The following is a 10,252-nucleotide window of genomic DNA, read 5'->3' on the forward strand; positions in this document are numbered from 1 at the left end:
GAGAGGATATAGCTGTTTTCGATGAATTCAAGTCATCAAGTGTGGCTGAATTCTCTAAGGGGACTGAAATGATAAAATGATGTGTGGATATGATTAATGAATGGTTGCTACTAGGCTCTCTAGATTTTCTAGATACCATTCTTCTCCTACCTACATGACTGCTCCTACTCAATCTGTCTCAGTCTCTTTTGTTGAATCCTTATCCAGATCACATCCTCTCACAGTAGGTGTGCCACAGGGATCTGTCAGGAGCCTTCTTTTCTTCTCCCTCTATACCATTCACTTGGTGATCTCATCAGGCTCCATGAATTTAATTACAACCACTATGCTGATGATTCTTGAATCTAGCTGGCTAATACTAACCTCTCTGCTGATCACCAGTCTTATTTTTCAATTGCCTTTCTGACATTTCTAGTCAAATGTCTAAGAAGATCTTAAACTCATCATGTCCCAAATTGAACTCCTCTTTCCTCCTAAACACTTCCCCCACCTTTCTATTTTTGTCAAAGGCAAGTAATTTCATTCTTTAAGTCCCTCGGGTTCACAGTGACCTTCTTCTTCTCACTCTTTCTCACTCTACCCTACCCATACCCAATCTGTTGTCAAAGTCTGTTTCACCTTTGCAACATCTCTCCAATACAACCATTTCACCATCCTTATTGAGGTCCTGATCAACTCATAAATAGATTATTGCAATGACCTGATGATGAGTTTGCCTGCTTCAAACCTCTCCCTACAATCTTCATTCAGATGCCAAAGTTATTTCCCCCCAAAAAACAAAGGTCTGACCATGTCCACCTTTCCAATCCCCAAAACTCCTATGGCTCTCTCCAAGATCAATGCAAAATCCTTTGTTGGGCATCCATATCCCTTCATTACATTCTCTCCTTCCCCCTGTCTTTTCAGTCCTCTTATACCTCATTCCCCACTATACACTCTTCAATCCAGTAAAAATGATCTCCTGGCTGTTCTATGAATAGAACAATCTATCTCACAATTCTGGACATTTTTTCCTGTTCTCCACAATTAAAATGCTCTCCCTCTTCATCTCTGCCGCTTGGCTTCCCTAACTTCCTTCAAATCCCTACTAAAATCCCATCTTCTGCAGGAAGTCTTTCCCAACCTCTTAATTCTGATGCCTTCTTTTTGTTATTTCCTAGTCATACTGTGTGCTATTTTGTATATATTTCTTTGTTTTTTCCCTCATTAAATTGAGAGTTCCTTGAGGACAGAGAAGATCTTTTAACTCTTTTTTTGTATCAGCTGTGTTTAGCACAGAGCCTTGCAGTAGCTAGTGCTTAATCTCTACTTTAAGGTGGTTATATTCATCTTGGAGGAGGAATTCAGATCAAATAATTTCAGAAGGGATGGAGCATTACTAACTTGGGGAGGAGTTGTGGCAGGAATCAGAAAAGACTTCACCTAGGAGATTGTACTCGAGGTGAGACTAGAAGGAATATTAGGTTTTTGAGAGGCAGAAATGGTGAAGAGAAGAAGGAAAACGTATCAGAATCAAAATAGTTCTATAAAGTTGCTTTGACTGAATTTGTAGATATATTCAGAAGGTCAGCGGTAATACTCTATTCATCACTTTAACAGATTATAATGATAAAGGATTACATTATTCTCTCGGAAAATGTAATATATTCTTTGGGCATAATTTGGAGAAAATTCTTTTTCTTAAATCTTAATTTTTTTGCCTTAGTAAAATACAATGCCAAAAGATTGTAACAGATATATTTATTTTATCATAAAAATATAATGATAATTGGCTATTCACAAAAATAATTAGGGTAAAATTTGAGGACTGAAAGTGATATTAAAACAGAGGTTCTTTGAGAGTTCATTAATTTTTTCTAATATTTTGATAACTGTATTTTGATATAACTGTTTTCTTTTGTAAATTTTTGTGAAAAAGTCTAACAAGTCATGATGAAGTATGACAAGTCACAAAGGTTGGAAAATCATCTAAAATGAATTCATAGGTACAAACCATCTCCAGGTCAAGAGACAATGCTTTATTATAATGCCATAAAGCAGGCAAAATTTCTAATGAATTCATGTTTAGCAACAGGATAGGTAGGACCTTTTATGAGAAAAGATCCTAAGCAAGGTATGATAACTATGCTAATTGTGTGCCTCAATAACTCAGCTGGGAGGCATTGCTTTCCCATTTTTATTATATTGTATGTAGTTGAGAGTTGACATCTATAGTTTAACTTCCAAAGTCTATAAGATAACAGTGGGCATCAGTACAGGATAGCCCTGTCTATACAAGATAATTCTAGTGTCGGCTTGTTCCTCATTGGGGCTCACTTAGGTACTCAGTTGCTACCAGAGACATGGTCTTTTGCTGAAGTGCCTTCACCCCATCATTTGTATTTTGTTTTATTCATTTAATAATAATAATGAAAATAACAAAAGTTAACATTTACATAGTGCTACAGAGGTAAGTGTCATCTCCACTTTCCAGATTAGAAAATTGTGGCAGAGAGATTTTAAATGACTGAAGTACATCTGAACATCAGATTCTATGATCTGCTCCCTGAACTACCTAGCTGCCTTAAACATTATTCTAAGAAAGGGTTGATAAGCTTTATAAGACTACTGAAGTTTTCCATGATACAAAAAAAAAAAGTTTGAGTCCCCTGTGTTAGTTAGACATTGAGTATTTCTCTCCTTCTCTGTCCTCTTCCCTGTATCCTTTCTTTCTCTTCTATTCTCTCTTCTCTAATCACCTCTCTACTTCTCATTTTTCTGATACCCCAAGTGATACACCTTTTCTGATACTTGGTTAGAAAAAATGACTTCTCTAAGGTAAATTGGCTAGTGACTGAAAAGAACTAAGAATTCTAAGATTTGGTGCAGTCCAATCCAGACTATTTATTTTATTTTATTTCAATTCCCCTGTTGTTATACTTGAATTGATAGAATAATTCAGTCTACCATCACCATCTTCAAATATAAAAAATAGGGATAATAATACTCTCTACCTTGCTGAGATATTGTGGGGCTCGAATGAGATGACACATAAAAAACACTTAGCACAGTACTTAGCACATAATAGTCATTATATAAATGTTGATTCCCTTTCCTTCCCAATAAATATCTAGGGAGAATATTAGGGCAAGTGTACTTGGTCCTATACTAAACTGTCCTTGTCAGAGCAGGACAAAAACAATCACTTTGGATTTTCATGGTAAATACAATAAAGAAAATAAAAGCAATTTATCTAAGAAATTAAATATGTGTAACTGCTTATATTTCATGTTTGTTTATTACTTTTTAACATGAGAGACATTCTAAAACCTGGCTGAATTCAAATGTTAATTCTAAGAATGATGGGATTCAGGCTAAGGTTTTCAGAGTATGAATAAACTCTGAATCTGAATCACCAGTTCACACTGAAAAATTTTCCCATCTATCCAGTGGCACATAACTATGAATGACCTAAATAAGAGGGGAAAGTTATTTAGGGACAGAGGTTGAGTTTTTGATATCCAGCTATTTAGAAGATTAGTTCATTTATCTCAATCCTGTAAGCATAGGTGAGGGATCCCTCTAAAAAGACCATTTTGGAAGAGCTGGAAATGATGCTCTTGTTCTTTCTTCCCAGAGGTGAGAGGCTCTTGATTTCCAAGAGTGCCCATTTTCATTCCTTTCAAATTCATTATATGTAATTATGCAAAGAATTTAATGAAACAGGATATAAGAATGATAAATTGTTTAGACGCTCTTCCATCTTCTGAAATTCAATATATCCAAATGGAATCAATCTTCTTCACTCCAAAACCTAATATCCCCATTTTTATCAATGGCACCACCATTCAGTCAGTCAGCCAGCCTTAAAAAACTATACATTATCCTTTCTGTGCAGCTGGCAGCATAATAAATAAAATACCAGAATCAGAGTTGAAAGTTTGAGCCTCAGACACTGTGTCACCTTGAACAAGTCATTTAATCAGAACAAGCCACAGTGTCCTTATTATAAAATGAAAATAATAATAGTCTTTACCTCCCAAGATGGTTGTTAGCAATAAATGAGATTATTTAAAATATTATACTTATATACATGCATGTATATACATACACATATAATATGTATTCATATATAGATATAGATATAGATATATAATGCTTCATAATCTTAAAGCATTAAACATGCACTATTATTTTTGGTGTTTTTCTGTCTTCACTCAGCATTACTTAGTTAGTGGCCAAGTTCTGTTCATTCTTCCTCTGCATAACTTCTGAATTTTCTTTTATACTCCCCCTAATATCAGTCTAGTTTAGACCCTCATTCCTCACTCCTTACTTTAGCCATGCCCTTTTCTAATCTTTTTAAACTACTGCCACAGTAATGTACCCAGTGCATAAATCTGAACATGACCCAATTATGTTGACAGACATAAACAAACCACAAACACTTAATGGCTCCCTAGTGTTTACCACATAAAACGTAAACTCATTCATTCACCTGCTATTAAAAGTCCTCTATATCTAGAACTAAATTACCTTTCCAATCTTACTTCATAATTATTTTTTCAAATATTCTTTCACACTAACTTAAGGGTTATCTGTCACCCCAACTTTCCTTGTCTTGTCTGGCTTCTGGGTCTTTGTGAATATTGTCCTTATCTTTCCTGAAAGGCCCAACTCAGACCTTCCTCTCTGAATCTCCCTCTGATCTCTTTAGTTATAAGTGACCTTGCCCTTCTTGAATTTCCCACAATATTTTGGTCCTCTCCTGCCTGCTTATCATAATGTATTTTATATATGATTATGTATGTAGTTGTAAGTTTGAGGGTTACAGCCCGTTCATCTTTGAATATCTATTGTTTGCCCAGTAAATGTCATATAAGAGATAATTAATAGACGTTAATTGATTTGGCTTTGTACTACATAGTGGCAGTGAAGAATAATACATGCCTTTTCAGGATACAGGAATAGAGACTGAAATTGTGATTTCATTGCTGTAGGAGGTCCCAGTGAGGTACTTCTTCAACCAAAGTCAACACCTTCTCTACCATGTGTAGTCTTAGATTTCTCCAGTGACACAACTAGTATGTATTAAATACAAGACTCAAACTCAAGTATTGTTGGTTCAGAGGCCAACTGTTTCTCCACTATGCTACATTGCCTCTCATTTCAAATATATAATTTGTTGGATTTTAATTATTATTATGTCTAAGTTATCAAGTCTACTAAATTCAAAGAATAAACCACGATTGTTTTAGATAGACTAAGTTTGTTGTTATAGAGATATTTTTGTTACACCCAATTTTTCATGACTCCATTTAAGGTTTTCTTGGCAAAGATATTGGAGAGATTTGACATTTCCTTTTTCAGCTCATTTTACAAATGAGGGAACTGAGGCAAACAGGGTTTAATGACTTCCCAGTCAATTAAACAGTGTCTGAGAACAGATTTGAATTAAGAAGTATTAGTCTTTCTGACTCCAGGACCAACACTCTTGGCAATACAGTGCCACCTAGTAGTAAGTTTAATTGCATCATTCTCTATGGCATTTGAAGGGGACATTTGCCCTGGATCTAATATACTAAGCTATCATTCATTTTTTTTTATGATACAATCATACATGTGTGTAAAGCTTAGAGATTTTTAACTCTTTTTGTCTCCTAGCATCTATCACATACCTAACATATAGTAGATGCTTAATAAATGCTTGTTGATTGATCTATAATTCCAAAGGTGATCTCCAACAGGGACTAGAGTTATTATCTTCACTATGTACACTTGACTTTTTTAATACTACTGACACTAATATACTATTTTAAATTTTGCAAACTAATTTCATTAAAGATTCATAAATCTATTTCCCATTTACAGATGATGAAACTAAGGTCAAAGAACTTTCCCTTGGTCACATAGCTACTTACGTGTCAGAGACTGAAGTTGAATTCAGGTCCTCCTGACTCAATGTCTAGCAAGCAATGATTGAATTGTAACAAGGGCTGAGAACTGTTATGCTTGGCAAGAATTTTTTTAAAATTTATTTATGAGGGACATCTAGGTGACGTAGTGTATGGAGCACCAGCTCTGAAGTCAGGAGGACCTGAGTTCAAATCTGGTCTGAGACACTTAACACTTCCTAGCTAAGTGACCTGGGCAAGTCACATTTGCTTCAGCAAATAATAAAAATAATTTATGATTTAAAGAATCAAGCTCTTACTTAAAGAACAGTGAGATTTAATGGAAAGAACAATGGAAGCAGAAGACCTGGGTTCAAGACTCAACTCTGTTATTTACTGGCCATGTGACTTTAGGCAATTCATATCACATGATATCACTTTCAGCCTAGTCTCCTTCATCTCTAGAATAGAGATAATATGACTTATCATGTCTACTGTTAATAAAGACTTACTAATACTCGTGAAGGCACTTTATAAATTACAAATTGTTATGCAAATGTCATTGTTATACTTGCTTTTGGTGTTTTCTTTCCTGAAGGCCAAAAGAATGTTACTTTACAGATACAAATGATAGAAAGGAATGGCTAGAAACAATTACAAAATCATCAACTCATCTAAGTAAGTAATAATAGTAGCAACAGGATCGCATAGAACAGGGTTGCTGAATGGGAAGGAGGTTATAGAAGATGATCTTTAAGTTTCTTTCCAAAACTAAGATTCCATGATTCTGCAATAATTCTTTATACATTACTCTGTTCAGGGGTTTATAAGTTATAAAGTCCCATGTCAGTGATGATTTCATTTGATCCTGAGAAGAAAGCAGGTATTATTATTATTATTTTGGTGAGGCAATCAGGGTTAAGTGACTTGCCCAGAGTCACACAGCTGGTAAGTGTCAAGTGTTTGAGATTGTATTTGAATTCAGATCTTTTCAACTCCAGGACAGGTGATCTATCCACTGTGTCACCTAGGTGCCCCCAAATTCTTATTTCCATTTTCTAACAAATTATGAAAATGAGGCACAAAAAGGCTATATGAAGATGATTTATTAAAGATCCTACAGTTATAAAGTAGCCAGTCCAAATTAGAGAGCGGGTCTTCTGACTCTTAGTTTAGGGCTCTCCCATTTTATTAACTCACAAATGTGTACTAATCTACTGTGCTTAAACATAACATAAAACATTTGAAATCAAAATCACGGGTTAATAGATTTGGAGTTAAAGGGACTTTAGATGTCATCTAGTCCAACTTCTTGATTTTCACAGGTGGAGAAGCCTAGGCAAGTGAAATGATTAGCCCATGGTTACAAAAGGAATAAGTGACAGAGCTGGAGTCATTAAAATATGTTCAGGAATATATTGACACTTACTCTAAGGTCCTATTGAAAACTTAACTTCTTTAGTTTATTTGTATCAATTTAGATAAGTAATGTAGAATTTTAAATTATCATTGTAAGATTTCCCTAAATCTTTTAGTTGGCAAATATTATTTTTATTTTTTCTATTAAAAAAAATAGGTGAGCTGTATATACACTACCCATAATCACTACCACCGAACAGTGACAGAGTGCAGACTATTATTTAATTTTTATTAACCTTTTAAACTGCTTTAAATGAAACATTGGGTGTAAGCAGGTAGTATACAGTACAAGAGAAAGCAAACTATGGCTGTCTTCCTATGCTTTCCACTTGAAGGGAGCAAGGTGTTATTTAATCACCTTGGGCCAGTGAAGTAATTATATTGTTAATAGATAAGGGCGTTTGGGCTGAAATAAAGAAAATATAAATAAACCTTCTTACTCTGCACCAATGAAAAGATTAGAGAGAGAGAAAGCAACCTCTGAAGCTTGGAAAACAGAACCGAGAAAGCAAAAGGCAGCCCAGTGCAGCCTGCAGCACCGAGCCAAAAATCTTTCTCTTTAGTACTGAAGGAAGCAAAAGTCACCGCAAATTCAACTTCTAAGACCACAGGCTACATAAGCCAACCCCAGCTGCTTTAAAGTGTTAGTTTCAGGCCTGTAATTAGGGTTGCTGGGTTTGATTTGTTTTTTTTTTTTTCCTAAGAGTCTAAATTCTCTCTGTGTACAGATGAAGAAAAATAAAAGGCAGATGACATGTTAAACCTTTTGCTCTCAACGCGAAAGATGTAACAGAGCAATGTACACAGCCGATTGAAAAAATAGCTCTACAGAGATCTGCGAACTCTGTACTTACAGCCCCAAATGTCTCCCGATTTCGGCAGCTGGGAGATAACTAGCCCATCTCTTTATGACACTGTTGCTTCCATCAGCTGTTGAAACATAAAACAAAATACGGGTACGAACCCCATCAGTGAGAGACCCAGCGTTCCAGAGCATCAGTTTTCAGCCAGCACTGAAGGGAATTTTCAGACTACGAACCTGAGTGCTAAAGAGTAAGTAAATACCTTTCCACTGGCAGTGACAGAGGACAGCCAGATGCTTCAGCCTTTGCTGCTGCTGCTACTGCTGTGATGCTGCTGATGCTGATGCTGATGCTGATGCTGTCACCAGCACCGCAGCAGCTGCTGCTGCTTCTGCTGCGGCCGCCGCTGCTGTGCTTCCTCTCAGCCTTGTGTAACAGCGCCCGCAGCTTACTGCCTCTGACTCCTTGCCAAGTCCGTGGCTTCCAGGAATCTGGGGGGTCCTAGTGCCCTCTCCAGCAAAGAGAACTTACACTTTTCAGATTGGCTGATGAATGAAAGCTCTATTAGCCGTCGTGATCCCCAGGATTTGATAGGTGTGCATCGTTATTCCTTATACTAGCATGCTATGTTTTGGAAGGGGGAAACGACCTGCAAACAGCCTGCAAATGTCGGGGGGAAAGAGATTTTTTGGCTTTAAGTTGATTATCATACGGAGAACTATGAAAATGAGGTTACCAGAGAGGGACTTGAGAAGAGATTCAGATTTATTGCATAGGACTGTAGGCTTAGATCTAGAAGAGATGTGAGGTCATCTAGTGTAACCCCCTCATTTTATAGAGAAGTAAACCAAGGAGAGAAAAGATTAAGTGAATGGTTCAATGTCACACACAGTCACCAGAGGCAGGGTTAGAATGGAACTCAGTTTCTCTGACAACACTATTTGTTTTTGTTTTTAGATATTGGAATATAAAGAAAAATAGAAAAAAAATTACTGAATTCATTCAGCATCATCATAATAGTTAATACTTATAGAGTGCTTGTTATGTTCCAGGTACTATGCTAAGTATTTTACAAAAATATATTCTCTTTTGTTCCTGACAACAGCCCTGCAAGATAAGTGCTATTATGATCATTTTACAGATGAGTAAACTGAGGCAAAACAGATTAAGTGAATTACTCAGGATCTCACAGTTTGTGTCTCAGATGAAATTTGAACTGGGCTCTTGCTAATTCCAAGCTCCTTGATCTTCGGCACTGTGCCACCTAATAGGGATCATTATTTGTGATGATAATATTCTTAATTTATATAACACTTTACAATTACAAAGCCTGATATTTATTCTCTCAAAATAATGCTCCTGGAGAGTAGATCATGTGAGTATCATTTTTTCCATTTTCTAGCTGAGGGAAAAGATTCAGAGGACTTAAATGACTTATTTAAAATCAGATTGCTTGAACCCACTTCAAATGCAATTCAAGTGACATTTCACTGATTCAAACGCCTTTTTCATTTTGCGCATTAAATGTTTAAAGTCTCTGTATTCTAGATGTCTTTTGGCCCAGTGGATAGTTCTGGGCCTGGAGTCAGGAAGGCCTGAGTTCAAATTCAGACTTAGGGACCTACTAGGCATGTGACTGTGACTCTGGACAAGTCACAACTTCTTTGCCTCAGTTTACTCAACTATAAAATGGGGGAAATAATATCACTACCTCCCAGTATTCTTGAAAGAATCAAATGAAATAATTTTAAAAGGCACTTAGTATTGTGAAAGGGTAATAGTAGTTACTATATAAATGTTTCTTCCCCAAAACCTTCCTTTTGTGGGATATTGTGATAACAAGTAAAAGAAACATGGTGAATACTAGTTGAAAAGTAAACCTACAAGAATCCAATAAGAAAATCAATCAACCAGCCAGTAATTATTAAGCATATAAAATATATGAGAGGCTGCCTGGTTGGTAGATGGTTGACCTAGATTCACCTTTCAACTCTGATACATTGCTGAGTGACTCGGGGCAAGTCACTTAAGCTCCCATTGCTCCAAGAAATTCTGAGTCAGGGCTTCTTGACAAAGAACTTCACGGTTTTTTTCATAACTATATCTCAATATAATTGATTTCTTTTTTACTTCTATGTATTTAATTTTATGCACTGA

General features: G+C 36.0%; 1 protein-coding gene across 3 annotated transcripts in view; it reads right to left on the minus strand.

Annotated features, from left to right (window-relative positions):
* The window catches only part of RAB27B (RAB27B, member RAS oncogene family), a 205,837-nt gene extending 197,346 nt beyond the window's left edge, over nt 1–8,491 (minus strand). The window contains exons 1-2 of one of the 3 annotated variants that reach the window (XM_051969607.1): nt 8,332–8,491; nt 8,147–8,222 (exon numbers count right to left, since the gene is read on the minus strand). The gene's annotated coding sequence lies outside the window, so the exon portion shown is untranslated. The remainder of the gene's footprint in view (nt 1–8,146; nt 8,223–8,331) is intronic. The other 2 variants (XM_051969606.1, XM_051969605.1) reach the window with 2 other exon arrangements.
* Nucleotides 8,492–10,252: the final 1,761 nt, after the last annotated feature.

The sequence above is a fragment of the Antechinus flavipes genome, chromosome 1 (assembly GCF_016432865.1).
Source record: "Antechinus flavipes isolate AdamAnt ecotype Samford, QLD, Australia chromosome 1, AdamAnt_v2, whole genome shotgun sequence".
Taxonomy (NCBI): Eukaryota; Metazoa; Chordata; class Mammalia; order Dasyuromorphia; family Dasyuridae; genus Antechinus; species Antechinus flavipes.